Below are 21,180 nucleotides of genomic sequence, written 5' to 3'. Positions count from 1 at the left end.
TTTACAAAAAAACCTACAGTAAACATCATGCTTAATAATGAGAAATGAGATGCTTCCTTCCTAAATAACATATCTGATAACAGATGTATTTTAGATAGAATATATAATATACATACAATATATAAAAAACTGAACATTAAAAAAATCTGATTTTAAATAGACATTTCACTAAAGAAAATATACAGCATGGTGGCTCATGCCTGTAATCCCAGCAGTTTGAGAGTCCAAGGTGGGAGGATTATTTGAGCCCATGAATTTAAGACCAGCCTGGGCAACACAGTGAGATCCCATCCCTATTAAAAAGAAGGAAGAAAGGAAGGAAGGAAGGAAGGAAGGAAGGAAGGAAGGAAGGAAGGGAGGGAGGGAGGAGGGAAGAAAGGAAGAAAGGAAAAAAATATGTAGAGGGTAAATAAGCATACAGAAGGATACTCAACATATCCATGTGGATATAATAAATGATTTAATAAGTAAATTAATGGCGGACAAAGACAAGTATCTGATGCAAATGAATTCTAAATATCATATGCTGATACTCTGCCTTCATGAAGTTTGAGCATAACTATCCATTCTTGAACTGTGTGCTCTGTATAATACATTGGTTCAAAGAGTACAGTAAAGAAGAATGCGTGGAGGAGAGTAACTTTACAGAGGAGAATCCTGACAACCACTGTCTCACCAGGTGATCAAGGTCACCATCAACCGTGATAAATCATGTTCGTGGTATCTTCTCTTGATACTATATGATGAAAATAGCACTTTTACCACTGGTTTACCTCTGTAAGCCTATAACCCCAGTTTAATTATAAGAAAATCGTCAGACAAATTTCTGTTGAAAGACATTCTACAAAATACTTCACTGGTATTCCTCAAAAGTATCAAGGTCATAAAAAACAAGGAACCCTGAGAAACTATCACAGTAAAGGGGAGCCTAATGAAATAGCTAGATGAAATCTGGACATTAAAAACTAAGGAAATCTAAGTAAAGTATGAACTTCAGTTAATTATATCAATATAGGTTCACTAATTGTGACAAATATACATACTAATGTAAGATGCTAATAATAGAAACTGCATGTGTAAGGTAGATGGGAATTCTGCCCTATTTTTGCAATTTTTCTGTAAGTCTAAAACAGTTTCAAAATAACTCATTTAAAAAGAGACAAACAAAATATGCAGAAGACAAAATCAATAAATAACTCTGGTAAACAGCTTGTAAATGGAACAGGTGATTAAAAAATGAAAGAGATAATATTGATGAAGTACTTATAATCGAACAAGTGTTTATGAAGTTGTTGTAGGTGAATTACTTATAATTACTGCCTTCAAATATTTCAGATGTTGTATGTAAAGGGATCATGCTCACTTTAGTTTCCAGTGGAAGAAAAAGAACAAATTGATTCAAGTTCCATGGGAGCAGATTTTAACTTAGATTGAAAGAATAATTTTATGATTATTAAGCTGTCCAAATATAACTAACCTGCCTTTGGAGAGGGTTGCAGCACTACCTTTTAATGATCTTCAGACAGAGGCTAAAGAAATGGCATCGTGAAGAACAGTTGAACAGGAATGAGCCCGAAGGTGTCTTTATCTCAGATGCTGTGATTACTGTTGCGTTAGCCAACACCTCCACGATTGCACTGGTTCAGACAGCTCCAGGCAGGCCTCAGAAACAAGTTATTTACTTATGACATCCAGTTGGCAAGTTTTTCTCTGATCATCTTGGAATTACACAGTCTGGATAGAAAGGGAAAAATAATTGTTGAGCACTCTGAGGAACGGATTAAAGAAAAGCCTCTGAGATTTTATTTATGTACATGCACTCTTCTCTTAAGAAAACTAACAAAAAGTTAAAGGCGATAAAATTAAGACAGAAAACAAAACACCACCTTGGTTTTAATATTGGATGTTACCATCTCAGTTTTAAATACTATCTGGTAAAATGATGCTTGAGGCCAACTCCAGTGAATAGGAATAACTTTTGGAGGGCAGCGCTACTGTTGTTATCCATGGGAACAGATGGCTGTTACTCTCCAAAAATTCAGATCAGTTTCATTCTCTTCTGGGGAAACAACAACAGCAGAAATTTTAGTCACCACCCTTCTGATAATACTGGAGAAATAGTGTTTTCTTGCTTATGTGTTTCCATGCCTGTGCATTTCTTCTTCACACATCTCTACTTTGTGACTCATGTTTTAAAAAATTACAGAACCTCAGGAATACAGAGATGAATGTGAAATTATGATGTCTTCTATCACATCTGCCCTCTAAGAAGTGTATCACATTGAAGCTCAAGCTGCTTTAAAATTTTAGCTCTTCCAGTAAAAATAATTGAGCTTGTAGATAGTAAATCTCACATCAAGAAATATCCTAGTATACCCAATGTATAGAGAGCAATGTGTGTGTGTACATTTGTGTGTGCACATATGTGTAGCTCATGTGAATTTTAATAATAAACTGTATATTCCATTACACAGTTCTGCCACTTTAAAATATAAGTACATGGTAAGTAGAAAATCTGTCATTTCTAAGCTCTGTATTTGTTGGCAATGGTTTGCATACAATAATAAAAGGTGAGGACATTTTTCCCGTGAAATTTTAGCCTCCAGATTCCCATGTCACTATGTTTATATTTTTCAATAGCTATGGCCCTTCCCAGCAGACTGGGAAGGCCTAGAGCATACCATAATGTTCATATTTAAGAAACAAATAAAAAACCCCTATTGCTGTGAAACAAAAAATAAATAAAAAATTAAAAAATGTCAATAAGGTAACTTTTTAGTGGAAGATACCAACCTTTGGATTTTATGTCTGCTCCTGTGCCACACTAGAGTTCTAACTTTTTTGCTAATAATATTTATTAATATTAACTAATTTCTTTCTTATCTCTAGTCTAGGAGGATGCTTTCATTTTTACTTTCCAGGATCAGTTTCTAAGAGCATCCATTTCCTGAGTCCTTAAGATTTAGACCTTATTAACAACTGTACTGTTAGATTGTGTCTTTTTTTCAAATTTTTTAACATTTTTTTTTAGACAGAGTTTCACTGTCACCTGGGCTGGAGTGTAGTGGTGCAATCTCAGCTCACTGCAACCTCTGACTCCCAGGTTCAAGCAATTCTAGTTCCTCAGCCTCTCAAGTAGTTGAAATTACAGGCGTACGCCACCACACCCAGCTAATTTGTTGTATTTTTAGTAGAGACAGGGTTTCGCCATGTTACCCAGGCAGGTCTCGAACTCCTGACCTCAGGCAATCCACCTGCCTTGGCCTCTCAAAGTGTTAGGATTATAGGCGTGAGCCACCACGCCTGGCCAGATTGTCTTTAAAGCATCAAATTTCACAGGGTGAATGCTCCTTCATACATCACCCACACTCCTTTGGACAGCCACTTTTATTATTTGTTTACATGTCAGTTTCCCTATGTAGACTTTAGGCTCTTTTACTGTTGGGTTTGTGTATTGTTTATTCGTTTATTCCTTCTTGCGCCGTGACGGTGTTTTGCATTTGCTTTTGCACCTTCCTGCTATTGCCCTCACTGAACTTCAGCTCCTTTCCTTTTCATCTACCTACTGGTATCTATGCATTATTTAAGGGTCATCTGAAATGTGCTGGTCTAGGAGAAACAGATTGTTCGGTTGGAATTAATCACAACTTCAACACCACTTTGCTTCATTCTCTTTCACAGCTATTTCCTTCTGCTGTGTATTTTACTTATTGATGCCTCACTCTCACCCCCAGAGACACACGCCTCCACACACTCTGCTGTAAGCTCCTTAAGGACAGGCATCCTGGTTATCCCAGCACAGGAATAGTACCTTCTTCACACATTACAGATACCTCATAAGTGTGAATTGAATGAATGACACATTTCAGGGCCTTATTAAGATCGTTTCAAAACCATCTATTCCCTGATGACTCACAAATTGATATCTCCAGCCTGGACTTGTCTTTACCTATCTTGTACTCACATATCCAAGTATCTACTTAATCCCTTGCCTTTCCAATTAGAATCACAAACTTATCATGACCAGAGAACTCTTGATTTTTTTTTTCCTCTTCCTTATCTTAAGTAAAAGTCCATTTACAGCACTGCAGTACTGTTTTCTCAGCTCACTGACAAATTTGTTTTTCTTCAAGTGAGAGAGAAGCTCATAGAAAATGGGAAGTCATTGAAGACCAACTTCATTATTTTAGCTCTTTGAACTCAGCCTTCAAATTCTGGTATGATGTGTGATGTGAAAAAAAAATTACATTAAAAACTGACTGAGTTATCCTTGCAGAATACTGATAATAGTTGTTTGCTTAGTTGGTTGGTTGGTTTACAAAATCAGATCACTTCTTGGTCACAAGTTTCCCTTGTGACCAAGGCAAATGGTTTGTAGGTACAACCATTTACAGCACTGCAGTACTCAGGCCAAACCTGAGCATAAGCCTTGATTTCTCCTTTCCACATGGTATTCATGAATAAGACCTGTCAGTTCATTACCAAAATATATCCGGGTCTTACAGATTTTTACCATCTCCTTTTCCACAGCTTTGGTCCAAGCCACCATCATTTCTTATCTGGAATAGTACCACCATATTCTTTCCTGAACTACATTCAGAGCCTCCTAATTGGTCTACCTGCCTTCATTATTACTTCCCTAAAATTGGTTCTCCATACATTTGCCAGAGAAACTTCTCTAGGGTGTACATCAGATCATAACATCCCCATTTTAAAACTTCTCCAATGGCTTCTACTTAGAACTAAATGTAAATTTCTAACCACATTATCCAATGGCCCGCTTAATCTGACCCCTGAGTAACTTCTAGCTTGTCTCTCTCCTCTTTGTTCACATGGTATGGTGACATTTACCCACTTTCTGTCACTCAAACATGACCAAGAAACTTTTTCTTGTGTAGGAACTTTGTTCTTGTAATTTGAGCTCGAAATGCTTTTCTTTCAGAGCTTCCCCTTCAAGTCCTCAGAAGTCTTCCCTGACCACTTTGGATAATGAGCATCCTGTGATTTCAAATTCTCTGTAGCCCATACTGGGTGCAGGATGCATTTGTTACCTGCACTTTCCAACTAGAATGAGTTATGAGTAATCTACAATAGTACCTGCCTTAATATGTATTTATTGACTGACTAACTGCTGGACTAATGCCATCTCAGTGACAGTCTGCCGTGCTGTCTAGGCGGCCAGATCCTTTTCCTGTGGTAAGAATTGTGCCGTGTCTTGTAGCTCTCCACGCACATCACAGCCTTTTCTTATGCTTGACTGTGAGCCCCTTGGAAGCAGATACCACACTTGTATCACCACTGCCTCTCAGAGAATACGGCACAGATGAGTGCATGTGTTTTCTCTTTAATCCTGTAATCACTCCTCTTTCATTCTTTTTCTAATGAAATTGCTTGTTAGTTATAGGAAACTTAAATTCCTATTAGAGCCTTTTAAAACTGAGATTGGGGAATTGATGAGGCCTATAATTGGTAAAAGAAACTCTGACCTAAGGTACTTGCCTAATGAAATAATATGGTAGGAAGGCAGTGGGAATAGTTTCACTTAATAGAGGAGATGAAGATTTGATGCTCCTGGTGTCAGTTTATTAGGCAGGAAAACCAATGCGATTAATTCACTGAAAAAAATGATCTGTCAGAAAAGTTCATCGTCTCTGTAAGCTGAGAGACTGGCTTACGTCTTCTCACAAATTACAGCCCTTTTACTTATATTAACATGATTAAATGTTTATCTTTATTCTAAAATTTTAGATAATATAACTTAATATTATACATGGAACATTGGTATTGGACCAAAGTTGCTGGCTTTACATCCAACCAAGGGAATACTTCAGGTTCTTTGGCAAACTCCTGTGACTAAGAAGTGATCTGATTTTGTAAACCAACCAACCGACTAAGCAAACAACTGTTATCAGTATTCTGCAAGGATAACTCAGTCAGTTTTTAATGTAATTTTTTTTTGACGCCACACATCATACAAGAATTTGAAGGCTGAGCTCAAAGAGCTAAAATAATGAAGTTGGTCTTCAATGACTTCCCATTTTCTATGAGCCTCTCTCTCACTTGAAGAAAAACAGATTTGTCAACGAGTAATAATACCCAATGTGTGGGTCCAAAGGTATTTGCACTTTTACTTTTATGATTTTATTTTTTATTTTTCTGAGACAGGGTCTCACTCTGTTGTGCAGGCTGGAGCACAGTGGTGGGATCTCAGCTCACTGCCACCTCTGTCTTCCTGGCTTAAGCAATCCTCCCACCTCAGCCTCCTGAGTAGCTGAGATTACAGGGGTGCACCACTACACCTGGCTAATTTTTGTATTTTAGTAGAGATGGGGTTTTACCATGTTGGCTAAGTTGGTCTTGAACTCCTGACCTCAGGTGATCCACCTGCCTCGGCCTCCCAAAATGCTGGGATTACAGGCGTGAGCCACCACACCTGGCTGGTATTTGCACTTTTAAAATAAAAATTTCTGAAAAGAACAATCACTTAAGAGTAATCATCCATAGGGGAATTTCAGACATAATGTTAATTCACATCATATCATTAAACACCCATGTGCCATGTTCTTAATGTCTACTCTAACGATGATATAGTAAACTAGCAGAGTTAAAAAATAGTTGCATGTAGCTTAGTTATAGTTGACTAAAATATCGCAGGTGTACTTATTAAGGTCTGGTTTTACTTTGGGATCCAGAAAAATCCTGCAAAGTGCCTTGCAGAGCATTATGGGGACCTCTCTGTGCCTTTCTCACCTCGCTTTCGCTGAGTTCACAATGGACACGAGTAGAGCAGCTACAGAGAGCGTGCACTAGGTAGATCCTTCAAAGCCAACAGGTTCAAAATGAGCTCATTGACTCTGTTTCAAAAACAAAACAAAACAAACAAAAAAAGAGCTCATTATTTTCTTCTCCTTTCTTTAAGATGCATGTCCCTTATTTATTTCCCGTTTGGTTGACAGCATTGCTAAACAAGCAACCACTTAAGACAGAAACCTGGGGTCATCTCAGAAACATGATTCTTTCTTAATTTCCATGTATATCCAGTCATCAAAACCTATAAATTTGACCTCTTCACTACCACTCTTCCAGATGAGTTCAGATCTTCACAACATTTACCTTGGATTATTGTAATAGAATACCATCTGATCCTTTCTGTATCCGGTATAGTTTTCCACAAATCTATCCTCCATACTTCCAGCAAGTTCCTAAAAACAAATCCTTTCCTTATTCCCTTTTGCCCGTAGAATTAATCCCAAACTAAGGCAAATGTAGCTGTTTATCCTTTATGACCACAGCTTGACCTCTTCATGGTACAGCTTTATTTTCTAACAGTCAGCCATGGAATTCAATGTCTTGGCCTCCTTGAGCGCCCTGGCTGTTCTCTAAAAGCTCCATGTTCTTTCTTGCTTCTGTGACTTGCTTCTGTATATGTTGCTCTCAGTACTTGAAATGCACATCTCTTGCTATGTGCCAGCTTTGTTCTAACCACTTGACATGAATTACTTTATTAAATTCCTACAACAATGCTCTGAGGTAGATAATACAGCCAATGCCTTCACTGCCTTGTGTCATTGTGACTTAACTCTGATTTCAGTCATCTCCACGGCCATTCCTGAGGCCACTCCTATGTGTCTGGTAATATTGTGTTCAGATGGCACATCCTCTGGGAAATCTTTCTGACTGTTATGATCTCTGGGCAGAGTGTGTTGCTATCCACTTTGTGTAGCAATTACCCCCCAATATATACATTTATCTTAGTGTCTACTGCTTTGACTGGCAAATGTTTCTTTGCTGCCTGTGGTAAACTGTGAAGAGACTGAGAGCAGAGTGTTTAGTATTTATTTATTCGCTTAATTTATTGTCATTATTTTTGTATCACATGGTATAGTACTTAGTGTCTGGTAGGCACTCAGTAAATGTTAAAAAGAAGTATCACAGCTAACATAATTGATCCCTTGCTATATGTGAGGTTTGTTCTAACCACTTTACATGAATTACTTTATTAAGTCCCTACAACAATGCTTTTGAGGTAGACAACACAGCCAGTGCTTCCAGTGCCCTGTGTCACTGTGACATAACTCAGATTTCAGCCATCACTATGGCAGAGAGTTTTGTGTGAGCTCAGACTTGTGCTGAGTGTCTCACTCCATGCACAAGTATCAGTCTGCCTGTTCAGGCCTTCTCTAAAGTGCAGGAATTCACTAGATCCTTTTATGTCCTGGCACAGAAGTGAAGTGGATTTAACAGTCTCAGGGCAACTCTCAACCACAGACGCACAAGAGCTGGTGGGTAAATTCTCTAGCTTCCCACCCTTTGAATGGACAGTTCTATAAGGCATTCTGTACACTCTTGGAAGTCTCAGCTGAGTCAAACTTCCATTGCTTATAGAAGCGACTTCTATAATTTACTCCTATTATAGCTCTGTCTCACTCTTGTCATTCATAACTCCTTCCAGAGACATCTCCCAAGCCAAATACCTGTGTCTGAGATCTTGTCATGTTCTATTTTTGAGAAACCCAAATAAAGATAAGTACTACTACTGTCCCCAATGTATTTGAGACAGAGGCACAGAGAGGCTAAGTTAAGTAACTTGCCTGAGACTTTACACCTGGAAAGTGAAAGAGACTGAATTTGAACTCAGATAATCTGGCTGCAGAGCCAGCCCATTCCTATCACTCTATACTCAATGAGGTTTATAACAGACGTAGGGGTCTCAAATTGTCTAATATTACCTACCTACCCTTATCATGTTTAAAACTTGTCTTGGCTGGAAGATTAAGTTTTCATATCTCTTTCCTAGTTTGGAAGCAAGGGCATCCTGCTTCTTTAGAGTTTTCTCCCTCTTTCAAATGAATTCCCACTTTTAAGCTCCAAACTGTTTTTTTTTTTTTTCCCAGAAGAACAACAATCTAAAAGAGTGACAAAGCAAACAGTAAAGTATTGTAACTTCCCATTTTCAAAAGCTGCATTTTTAAAATTTCACATTGGAGGGCTTTGAATAGAGGCAGTGTGAAAAGTGGAATGAGCATTTCGATTATCGTTAAGGAAACCAGTGTCATCTGAATCGCTAACTAGTTTCATCACCTTGGGTGACTTTATTCCCCAATCTGGGCCTCTATTTTTCCTATTGTGTGAGATAAAGAGTTTGAGTTAAAGAGGGTGCTCTTACTTTTTTTAGAGTCATTAAGAATCTTCTGAACTCTATGTATATCATCTCTATTATTTCTCCTCCCACTCTACACATCCACAAGTACATGTGTTCTTCCTTGTGTAATTTCAGACGCTGGTGTCATCTGTGGACCCTCTGGGGTTAAAAATCCATGGACACAATTTCTAAACCCTATTCCAGTTCCAGCCTCCTATGGTCTTAGGTAAGGAAGCACACATTGATTTCATTTTGCTTTAGATTTTTTTTGCCAGAAAATACTTTATGGCTGGGCATAAAGGTTTATGGCTGTAATCCCAGTACTTTGGGAGAGAATCACTGTGGGAGGAGAATCACTTGAGGTCAGGGGTTCAAGACCAGCCTGGCCAACATGGTGAAACCCCGTCTCTACTGAAAATATGAAAATTAGCTGGACATGGTGGTGCACGGCTGTAATCCCAGCTACTTGGGAGGCTGAGGCAGGAGATTCACTTGAGGTAGCAGTGAGCCAAGATCATGCCACCATCGCACTTCAGCCTGGGTGAGAGAGTGAATGAGACTCCATCTAAAAAAAAAAAAAAAAAAAAAAGACCTTATGCTTTCTGCTGTCAGACTCAACAAAAACGAATTATTTAATGAGTCCAGGTGATTTTTAAAATAGACATTAGTGAGAAGAGACAAACATTTATATCTTACATCTTATTCTGTTGTTATTCTATGTTTGAATATTTTATTTTGCCGTAACAGTGGATATGTAAATGATTAACTGATAGGCATATCGTACAAATAATGTTTGTTGTACAATATAAATAAAATTTAAAGTAATGAGAACATGATGGATAGGTATTCTGATATTTCTATTTCTGATTCCAATGTCTGTGATTAAGATGTTTATGCAGATGTTTCACTGCTCTGGACTTTTCTATAAGTTATATTGATTCAATATCTCTATTTTCTTTAGAGAGAAAAATCTCATTAAGTGAGAATCTAATGGGCTGGAAAAATTCAACAGACCAACCTCAGCTGAAGTAATATATTTATTGAGAAAAAAATAGCACCTTGTTAGCTGGAAAATAATGATACATTAACTTACATTGTCCTGTATTTGATTTAAAAAAAACCACAAAAACAAACAAACAAACAAAAAACAGAAGCTTTTTGCTGAGTTTCTTATACAAGTTTTATGAGCTGGAATTATAGCTTATAAGAGATGATCAGAAAAATAATGCTGGATTTTAGTCCATGTTTATATAAATAAAAGAAAGATGTTGGCATACTATGCTGTTAACTGGTTTTACTGATATCTCCCTTAGAAGTGACAGAAATAATGAGGTTAACAGTGAAAATCCTTATAGTTTTCTGGATCCATCCAAAGTCATTCTGTTTTGTTAATTTTATCTTCAAGCAAATTCTCTCTCACATGATTGTTAGGAGGACAGTGGGGAAATACATCTATTTTCAATTACAAGGACCACCTTCCACCTGTCTACTGTTTTTCCATTACAATCTTTCCTCTAAATGAAGTCAAAGTGGTTGGTCCAGTCTGAATTTCTGTGCTGTATTTGGAGAGAGTGTTTTGGTGCAGTCTACCGCTTGCTGTGTGGTAGAGGATAGAAACTAATGCTGGGTGTTGCATAATAAAGACATACTTAGGTGGTCACAACTCCTGTGTAATTTTATTTTGCAGAATTACACATCCACCCCTTCAGTGCCACCCCCACCCATAAGCACTTTGTAGACCTCCTTTCCCTCACCTGTGCTTCTAGATCCATACCTAACCTTTTAAAAGCTTCAATATCTTCATTGGCTTGGTAATCTCTAATTTGGGGTCATTCCATTATCAGCTTTTTTCACTGTCAGGTTACCAAGCTTTGTTGAAGAATGCCATTACGTTTTTTGGATTGAGGTCTGTGCAGCATCATGATCTCTCACCTCTGCTGTATCCTCACTGTGGCTTAATCTCTTATTTCTCTTACTTTCTAGGATATTTGTCAAAGCAATTCCACCAAATCTTTTTCACTTTTTTCAAACACTCTGATTGCACCATCCCCAGAGTAGATTATTTACTCTTAAGAGAATAAATCTCATATGTCCCTAGCCTTAATGAGTTTCATGGTTCCCTTTGTCCTTTCTAACCAAGCAAACTTTTTAGCCTCATATTTAAGAGCCTCCATGGTCTAGCCTTAACCTCCGTGTTCTAGCATGTGTATCTGAGGATCTCCAGCCTGTTAAGGGTCTCTTGTTTTCAGAGTAGATCTTGATTAACATTAATGTCAGGAGGTGGGAGGGTGGGGTAGAGGATGGAAACTAATACTGGGTGTTGCATAATAAAGAAATCCTCAGAGATTTAGGACATTATCCTCTCTCAGAAACATCCCTGGAGGAATAATGGCTGCTATGAATTCCAATATGTTCCTAGGAGAACAGTTAGTTTCTCTTTGTTCTTGTCAAAACAAGATGGTTAGGTTCACAGGGTGGGATCTCAGTATCATTACAGCCCCAACTAAGGTTTTTTTTTTATTTGACAGTAACTATAACATCAACACCTTCTTTGATGTCAGCCCAGTATGGTGCTGTGCCAGCTATTTTCTGACAGTTGCCTTGAATTTTTTATTATTGTATAAAGCAAGAAATGACCTTTGAGGATTTCAGTATCTGTTTGATGTATGTGTTCATTCATATACTTTTCCAACTACTATTTTAAAAGTCAAGAAATGAACCTAAGAGTTTAGTGAGAAAAGAACTTCTGTTGTTTTTGGTTTGCTTGTGAGTTTTTACTTACAAAGTACAGATTAAATGCAGTTTGTATTTCAGATGTAAATTATATATTTTTATTGCATATGCATGTGTAATCTTGTCTAACACATCAAAAAGGGGAATAAAAAATATCTTGAGGATGTGATAAAGCTTTTTGGAGGAAAGAAAAATTTATACTCTCATAAATTAAGTAATAAAATTAGCATTCTGTCATAACTTTTTGAACTTGAAATAAAACATCTTAAAATGAATAAGCTCAAAGAATTTTAAAGAGCAGATTGAGCTTTTAGGCAGCATCAATGAGTATGTTGAATCATTAAATTTTTACAGAATTTCCTTTCTGTTTCAATTTTATAAGAACTTAGATAATTTCATGTCTTGACTATTGACATTACTTCTTTGCTGATATTTAAAAAAAAATTTACAAAGCAAAATTTGTAATCTTGTCTTTAGAAAATTTCCTAGCCGTAGAGCTGTATGGCATAAAAATTGAACCATAGTTAAAATTGGTTCAGGCATCACTTTTACTGTGGTAGTAGACACAGCTAGCACACTGATTGGTGGTTACTAGTTTCCTACTTCCTTATGATATTATTTATTTGTTCTTTAGAAAAGTAACAAGTACAATTTGAATATATTTTTGGCTTCCAGGTTTTTCCTTAAGATCTGATGTTATATTAATGTTGTAATTCTCAAGCTCAGTTTCTCTTCTCAATCATGGGTTGATTTTTCTGGTGAAACTCTTCCATCCTGTTTATTAGGACAATATATTGGTTCTTCATAATGTTCTGTTGCTTGTTTCTTGGTTTTGCATATTGTTATTTAGTGTTAAATCTAATCAAGGGGAAAATTAATTAATATCTATCAAAATATTATTTCTCTTAAAGTTGCCATTTTAATCAGCAAAATGTGTTAATGACTTTTACAAAAATTATGAAAGACTTCCGTTAGTGTTAATAAGTTAACATACTTGGAGAGAGACTTAGAATATATTTAAATGTAAGCTTTTAAGCAATTTTAACAATATTATTTAAAATTGAAATAAGATAATGTAGGTGCAAGTGAGTAGAAACTGCTGCTTAGAGAAATGAAAGGACTTCTCCAAGATGACAATTGTAGTCTATTCTCGTGGCTATAACAGAATGCCTTATACTGGGTTATTTGTAAACAACAGGAATTTATTTCTCACAGTTCTGGGACATCCAGACTGAAGGCAGCAGTAGATTCGGTGTTTGGTAAGGATTGCTCTCTGCTTCCAAGATGGCGCCCTGTCGCTGTGTCCTCCCATGATGGAAGGTGGGAGTGCAAAAAGAATGGACAGCTCCCTCACACCTCTTTTATAAGATCATTAATCCCGTTTGTGAAGGCTCTACTCTCATGATGTAATCACCTCCTAAAGGTCCTACCTCTTAATGCTATCACATTGGCAATCAAGTTTCAACATTCAGACCATAGCAGCAATGACACAGATAGCTGCTAAGATTTCATTCTTGTTCCGATATTGTTTCTTCCTGCTCACACATCCTCTTCAAATAAATATATGTCACACACACCACACCACATATAGAATGCTTTCTACTTCAGTGATGACTGAAGATAACGTACCTGTTGCTTGTCTGTTAGAAAAGTATACTGCAGTGGATTAGATTTAAACTAACAAGACAAGGAAATTCATGGACAAATTTGGTCTGGCTTGCTGAAAAGTGCTTTTTGTGGGATTGCTTTACTGTTCAGCAATGTGTCATAAGCGAACTTTATCCAGATGCAGTGTCATTCAGGACAGCTATTTTTACTCTTGAATAAGCTCACCTCACAGGATTATGGTGGTTCCCATAATTATACTGAAAATTTTTATCACTAAGGCGATCTGTCTTCCCAAAGTTTTTCTTCTGAACTTAGGGAAACTCTGTGCATATGTATTTGTGTGTGTGTTTGGGTTGGGGATGCAGTTAGAGAAGTAAGGTGGGTAGAGGGATGGCTATTTCTCCACTCTAGTATTAACCAGTGTTTCCATGAGCCCTGAAGGTTCTAAGATGCTTACAAAATTTGAGGGAGTTGCAGAATGAGAGTCAGGACACATAACACAGACATGTAGAGTGCGTAGAGTGCATCAAAATGAATAAATGAGATCAAGTGTCGTGTGTGTGCATTTGGCATAACATCACAGACAGCTCTCTCTGCCTGAGAAGATTAAGGGAAGTCAACCCCAAGTCATGGCCTCAAGTTATGCAACACATTTTTCTTTTACATCCAATTGTGTCAGGGTTTCATTTTGACTCTAGAAAATCAGAAATGATTATTTTTGGCTAGCAACCATAATCTGTCTAGTTCCTATATCTACACAGCTGGCCCTGCTGTATTTTGAGAGGTTTTGGGAATGGTTTATGCTCCACCCTTGGCTAGAATTATGTTATCTTTTCTTAAGTGTCTAAGTGTGACTGATTTGTATTTGAATATATAAAAAGTCTGGGCTGCCCCAATGTTCCCTTTTAACAGGGAATGCCTAATGTAATTTTCTTAATGTAATATCCGACAAAAAGGGCTGGCGCAATCTTTCTATTTCTGTCAATGTGTAGGAATAGAAACAAATATCACAACTGGTTGGTCAACTTAACAATGACTTTCAACTGAAGTTTTCTATCACAGGTTGAGCTTTAAAAATCTCTTACAACAATTATTGCAATGGCATCCACTGTGAACACTCTTTTTATAAAATTCAAATTTAGTAGAAAAAAATATGACTCAGTTATTTGGCAAATATTGGTGTGAATACTAAAATGAACACATTTCTCAATCTTGGCCACACACTGATGTATGTTTTTCTGTAGAAAGGTTTTCATGGTACCAATTTGAAATAAATTATATGATATAGTACATTTTCTCTATTCTCAAATGGGGAGATCAATATGGAAAATGTCAAAAGGAACCTATGCACAAAACTTCAACACATTTTCCAACTTGCAGAAGGACTGAGGGCTCCTGTTAGCATGACCAAGAGACAAAGTGGAGAAGGCTGCAGAATACAATTACAAATGTTCAGAAAGGTGTGGATATTTTTTAGCAAAAAGCAAAATATAAAAATTACTTATTTTTATGACAGTGTATTTATATAAGCAAAATAATTATGTCCATATTGTGTTCTTGGGAAGATAGTGGATGCTACGTCCTGGGCCAAAGAAGCTTCTGTGTGAGTGTGTGTTCATGTTGCAAGATTTGGGGAGAATACAAATAAATAAGAAATAACAGAACACTGTGATGTGTACTTTATTAGTGGGTGAGACCAGGGTGCTAGGTCTAGTGTTCATTTGGGGAATACCTAACCCAGCGTTAGGAAGAACATTCAGGGAGGAATTCTTGAAGGTAATAACTCGTCATCTAAAACTTAAAGAATGAGTACAATTTAGGCAAAGTAGAAGAGTTAAGGGTAGAGAGAAATAATTGCCAATGGTGTTCCTGGATGTGGTAACACCATTGCTAGGCCAGAGGTAAAAGAAAAAGCACGGTTTGTTCAGGGAACACTTTTCTTCATAAAATATCTGATTTTCAGTGGTTTTATACAAAATTTAATGTGAGAATAGGTAGAATCATTAAAATGATCGGATTCACTTTTTTTCAATTAGCTTATTTTATGTAACATGACTTTCCCAGTATTTTGAGTCAGTAGTTGAAAGTATGAATTTTCAGCCTAATTGATTGCTCTTTAAGAGTATTGTGGCTCTTCAGCATAATTGATTTCATCTCTGGAATTGGTTTTGCAGGCTTTTACATGTGTTGCCACTAACTTCAAGTATATAGCTGGTCATTTATGTAAATTGTCCATTTGAATAAAACAATAACCTTTTACAATAATTTATATCCTTTTGCTATGTTTTTCTACCAAGATCTCTGATTTTAGTTTCCTCTCTGATCTCTTTTGTTAGTTAAAAGATATTTTGTCTTCCCCATGTGTGACATGGCAGAGAAGCTGTTAAAATGATTTATTGCTGTTCTTAAATATGATGGCATACGAATAGCATTTTCCAGATTTATTTGTTCAGAAAATGTGTTCTCAACTCCATGATACTATCTACTTAATTGGAAATGTAGGTTTCTGGATATTTGTGAACTTTGGCAATTGTATATTTAGCGACTGCACTGACAGATCTTGGTTTGAGGTACTTTAGCTTGGCTTTAATTAACTGAGGCAACATATCATAAAAATGCCAACAAATAGATTTTTGGGTTTTCTTTCTTCAGAGAAGAAAATCAGAGGACTTTCCTTAAACTTTTTTTTTTTAAGTTTAGGAAAAAGCCCCCCTTTTCTCCTGCCCCTTGGAGAGCTGAATCAATAATTAACATGTTATTTTTTTGTTTCTTATTATCTAAGTATGTACCAGAATTGCTTCACAGGACATTTTAAAATTATTTTTTTAAAAAAGCTCTATACAAGCTCTGTGGTAAGTTCTGGTTGAGAGCCAAATTACCTTTGTGATCTTGGACAAATCACTTAACCTCTTTGTGGCAAAGTATGTTTGCTCCATTCATTTATTGAATCAAAATGTATTGATTGTTTACCATGTGCCTTGTGTTATATTCAACTTTTCAGGGGAACTTAGGAGTGAATTTTAGAGCTTAGTAGAAGAAATGAGACACCTACAAAAATTGTTATTAGACAACACATACACACACATGTAATTCATGCAAAGCAGAACATTTTAAGTACTAGGAGAGACTTAATATAAGATGCAGTGAGACTTCTTGGGATAAGTAATTCATTTTGAGTTGATGTCAACACAGATTTCAGGAGGGAGGATTTGGACTAGTTTTCTAATAGAGTTTGGGTTCAGCAAGATGTAGAGAGAAGACGAAATGGTGTTGGATTCTGAAAGAACCACTTTAATGTAAGCCTTGTTGCTAGGAAACTTGGAACTTGGAAGGAAACTAAGCTTGAAAATTAACATTGGTGGCAGATCATTGATCTTGAACACAAAACAGGGGTTTAGTGTGTATTTTGTAGAACTTCTCTTAGATGTCATTAAGGGTTTGGCTTTGGCAAGACATTGATTCAAGTGCTTTCTCTTCTACATACTAGTTAAATGCTTTAAGTAAGTCAAACTAACTCTTGAGAAACTTGCTTTCCTCATCTATAAAATGATAATAGCCATCTCATCTTTCTATGTTTCTGTAAGAATTAAGAATAGCATGCATAAAGAGACAGTCACATAGTAGTTGTTCACTTAGTATTAGCAATTATCTATACAATGAAAGGCTTTTAACAAGTGATTTTTAAATTTTTTTTTTTATTTTTTGAGACTGAGTCTCGCTCTGTCACTCAGGCTGGAGTGCAATGGCACATTTGTCAGCTCCCTGCAACCTCTACCATCTGGGTTCAAGCAATTCTCATGCTGCAGGCTCCCGAGTAGCTGGAACTACAGGTGTACATCGCCACACCTGGCTAATGTTTGTATTTTTAGTAGAGATGGGGTTTCACCATGTTAGCCAGGCTGGTCTCGAACTCCTGACCTCGGATGATCCTCCCACCTTGGCCTCCCAAAGGGCTGAGATTATAGGTGTGAGGCATTGTGCCTGGCCTTAACAAATGGATTTCAAGTTTGGTTTCTTTGTCATGTTTCTGTCATCTCTATGTGATATATTTGCTCAGAATATCATAGAATTGCAGAGTCCAAGGGAACCTTAGAAGTTTTCTAATCCACTCCTTGTTGAGGGCGAGTGTCCCCTTTACAACCTTCCTGATTTTATTCTGTACTGTCATGGGCCTCTGGGAGAATTTATAGTTATGAGATCATTCACTCTTTTCCAAAATCAGTCCTTTTCATTGCTGAATACTTAATGGTTTGAAAAGTTTTCTATCTATTGGTCTGAGATTCTTTTGCCTTGTAACGTTCACACATTAATTCCCTAACTCTTATTTCAGAGATAACAAATGACAGCAACTCTTCACATGTCAAGCCTTAAATATTCAGCATAAATATGTGACTTCCTTTCATGGGTTCCCCCTACGTCCTTTCACTTCTAGACCAAATATTCTTGGTCTTTCATCTACTCATCCTATGCTATGATTGCAAGATTCTTCACTTTTGTGGTTGGCTTCCTTCGGCTGCACTTCAATTTTTAAATATCTTTTTTTAAAAAACTATTATTTCAGAACTAAATAATGTCCCACTGATGAGATCTATTCAGAGCTAAGTACAACCAATCTTGCTTAATCTAGAATCTAGACCAGTGTCACTGCCTGTTGCCTATGGAGTTTAAAAAATGCACAAAGCCAAGTCCAATCCAAAAATATTCTGATTCACTAGGTCTGGATTTGGGCCCAGATATTGGTATTTTAAAAAAGCACTACAGAAACAATAGGAACTTTCATTCATTGCTGGTGAAAATACAAAATGGTGAAAATACAAAATAATGAAAATGCTTTGGGAGACAGGGAGTTAGCTACAAAGCTAGATATACTCTTACCCTAAGATCCAGCAATCATGCTTCTTGGCATACACCCAAATGAACTGAAAACTTATGTTCTCATAAAAACCTGCACATGGATGTTTCTAGATTTATTCATAATTGCCCAAATTTGGAAGCAGCCAAGATGCCTTTCAGTAGGTGAGTGAATAAATAAACTGTGGTAAATCCAGACAATGGAAAATTATTCAGTGCTAAGAAGAAATGAGCTATCAAGTTAGAAAAAGACATGGAGGAAACTTAAATAAATATTACTAAGGGAAAGAAGCCAACATGAAAAGGTTATATGCTGTATGATTCCAATTATATGACATTCTGGAAAAGGCAACACTATGGAGACAGTAAAAAGAATAGTGGTTGCCAAGAGTTTCGGGGAAGAAGGGATGAATAGGCAGAGCATGGAGGATTTTTAGGGCAGTGAAGCTATTCTGTACAATATTGCAATGCTAGGTATATGTCATCACATATATGTCAAAGCCCATAGAATGTACATCAAGAACAGACCCATAGTAAACTATGGACTTTGAGTGATAATGATGTATCATTGTAGATATCCATTGTAAAAAATATACCAATCTGATGTAGTCGGGTAGAGAAGGAGTTCGGTCTATTGACAATATCAAGGTTTTGTGTTGTAGTAGAAGGGGATATATGACAACTCTGTGTACTTTCCACTCAATTTTGCTGTGAACATAAAACTACTCTAAAATAAAATTTACTAATTAAAAGCTCTACACATAATTTTGATATCTACCTGGGGCTGGAAGCCATAAATCTAGACACTATACTCAATTAATGAAGGTAAGATACCATAACGTTTATTGCAGCCATATAACACTATTCATTATGTATCAGATTTGGAAACTGTTAAAACTAGCAGGACTCCTTTTTAGATCTTTCCAAAATTTGTACATTACATTTTCTGGGACATAAATCTATAACTTTACGTTTAAACTTATTACATCTCATCCTGGCCATTTCTAGCCATTATTCTATACTACCATTGTTGTTTACAATTTCATGTGCCTAATTCGGATTATCGTAAAAATTCATTAGTTCTGGCCGGGCGCGGTGGCTCACGCGTGTAATCCCAGCACTTTGAGAGGCCGAGGCGGGTGGATCACGAAGTTGGGAGATCGAGACCATCCTGGCTAACACCGTGAAACCCGGTCTCTACTAAAAATACAAAAAATTAGCCGGGCGAGGTGGCAGGTGCCTGTAGTCCCAGCTACTCGGGAGGCTGAGGCCGGAGAATGGCGTGAACCCGGGAGGCGGAGCTTGCAGTGAGGCGAGATTGCGCCACTGCATTCCAGCCTGGGCGACAAAGCGAGACTCCGTCTCAAAAAAAAAAAAAAAAAAAAAAAGAAAAAAAAAATTCATTAGTTCTGGGTAGGCAATCCAAAATGATAAATTTTACAAAAGCTATTAATTCAGGTCTGTTATTTATCATACTCTTCTCTTATGATTATAATGTGTTGTCCTTACTCATTTATATTTGACATATCTATTAATATGCCTAATACTTCGAATCACCTTTCCTTTCTAAGTTATAATAATGCATGCCCACAGAGTTTGGAGCTGATAGAGAATGAGCTCGGAATGCCGTAGAGTAAGAGAAGGAGCCTCCACTTTTATCACTAAAGTTAGGTATCTTTACAGCTGTTATCAAGGATCTTATAAGATGATATTGCTGTATCTTAGTTGGGCTGATTTTGGCTGCAAGTATTAGGATCTCAACTTAGAGTATCTTAAATAATAAGAGGATTAATTGTCTTACCTAGCAAGAACGCTAGAGGTAAGGCAGTTTCAATTTTGTTAACTCTGCAGCTTTCTAATGTCATGAAAATCTTACTTTATTTTCATCTTTCTACTCTGCCATCTTCAGCAAATCCTTTCAGGCTAACCTCCTTCATGGTCCCAAAATGGCTGCTACAGTTTCATAGCATATAGACATGGCAACATTGAGGAGCAAAAGAGGAACTCTTTCCTCTTCATCTCTGTTTAGAATCTTCTCATCAGACTTTCTCTCTTGTCTCATTCATTCGTCCACACTACATCATATACCCCAGAATAAAGCAATCACTAGCAAGAGGATCTGGACAAATTATGATTCCCCTCCAGGGTCTAGGACTGGGACTGGATCTAGAGATGAGGCCATTGGAGGGTTTGATACCTAGTAAAAATTGGGGTTTAATGAACAACACCTAAACAAAATTGAGATTCTGTGAGCAATAACAAAGGTGTTTGTGGGGAACAATTTCTGGGTGAGAAACTACCAATGTTTGTTATACTACTAAAGCTCGGAAACATTTTCTATTTTTAAAGAGTATATATTGTAATTATGCTACTAAAAATATTCTCCAAATAGTTGAGATTCTGGCTTTTTGCTGAAGACCAAGCAAATATTTTATAGGGCAAAGTTAACAGAATAAACTATTATACTGATCACATGTTAGCATTTTATTTCTCTTAAAAGCAAATTAATTAAAGCCAGTTTAAAAAAATAGTTTGCGAATGGCTCCAGATTAATTTTATGTCTGTGATTGTTGGCTTTATGTAGAGTATTCCATCCTTTCTCAGAAGGGACCTTCAGCTCTCAGAAGTAAGGGTTTCTTTATTTTTTTTTCTTTAGTCTGTTTTATAATAACTCTTTTTAAAAGGAGTCAAAATTACAGCTTTGTGATTGGAAGTAATGGAAAAATAGGACTAATTGAGACTGCTGACAGAGGAAAGCATCTTGAAGAGGAAATATAATTTTCAATGAGCTGGATAGTTAAGCACGAATTAACAATTTGTTTGAAAAAGTTCATATGAAGTCAATA

The 21,180-nt window shown here is 36.8% G+C and overlaps 1 protein-coding gene across 5 annotated transcripts in view; it reads left to right on the top strand.

Moving 5' to 3' along the window:
• INPP4B (inositol polyphosphate-4-phosphatase type II B) overlaps positions 1-21,180 on the top strand; it is an 822,790-nt gene that overhangs the window by 74,580 nt on the left and 727,030 nt on the right. For 2 of the 5 annotated variants that reach the window (XM_045391863.3, XM_015450856.4), the window contains exon 2: positions 9,278-9,368. The exons of the other annotated variants lie outside the window; for them this stretch is intronic. The gene's annotated coding sequence lies outside the window, so the exon portion shown is untranslated. The remainder of the gene's footprint in view (positions 1-9,277; positions 9,369-21,180) is intronic. 5 annotated transcript variants of the gene reach the window in all.

This window comes from Macaca fascicularis, chromosome 5 (genome assembly GCF_037993035.2).
Source record: "Macaca fascicularis isolate 582-1 chromosome 5, T2T-MFA8v1.1".
NCBI classification, from domain to species: Eukaryota; Metazoa; Chordata; class Mammalia; order Primates; family Cercopithecidae; genus Macaca; species Macaca fascicularis.
This window is presented reverse-complemented; position numbering and strand designations above follow the sequence as displayed.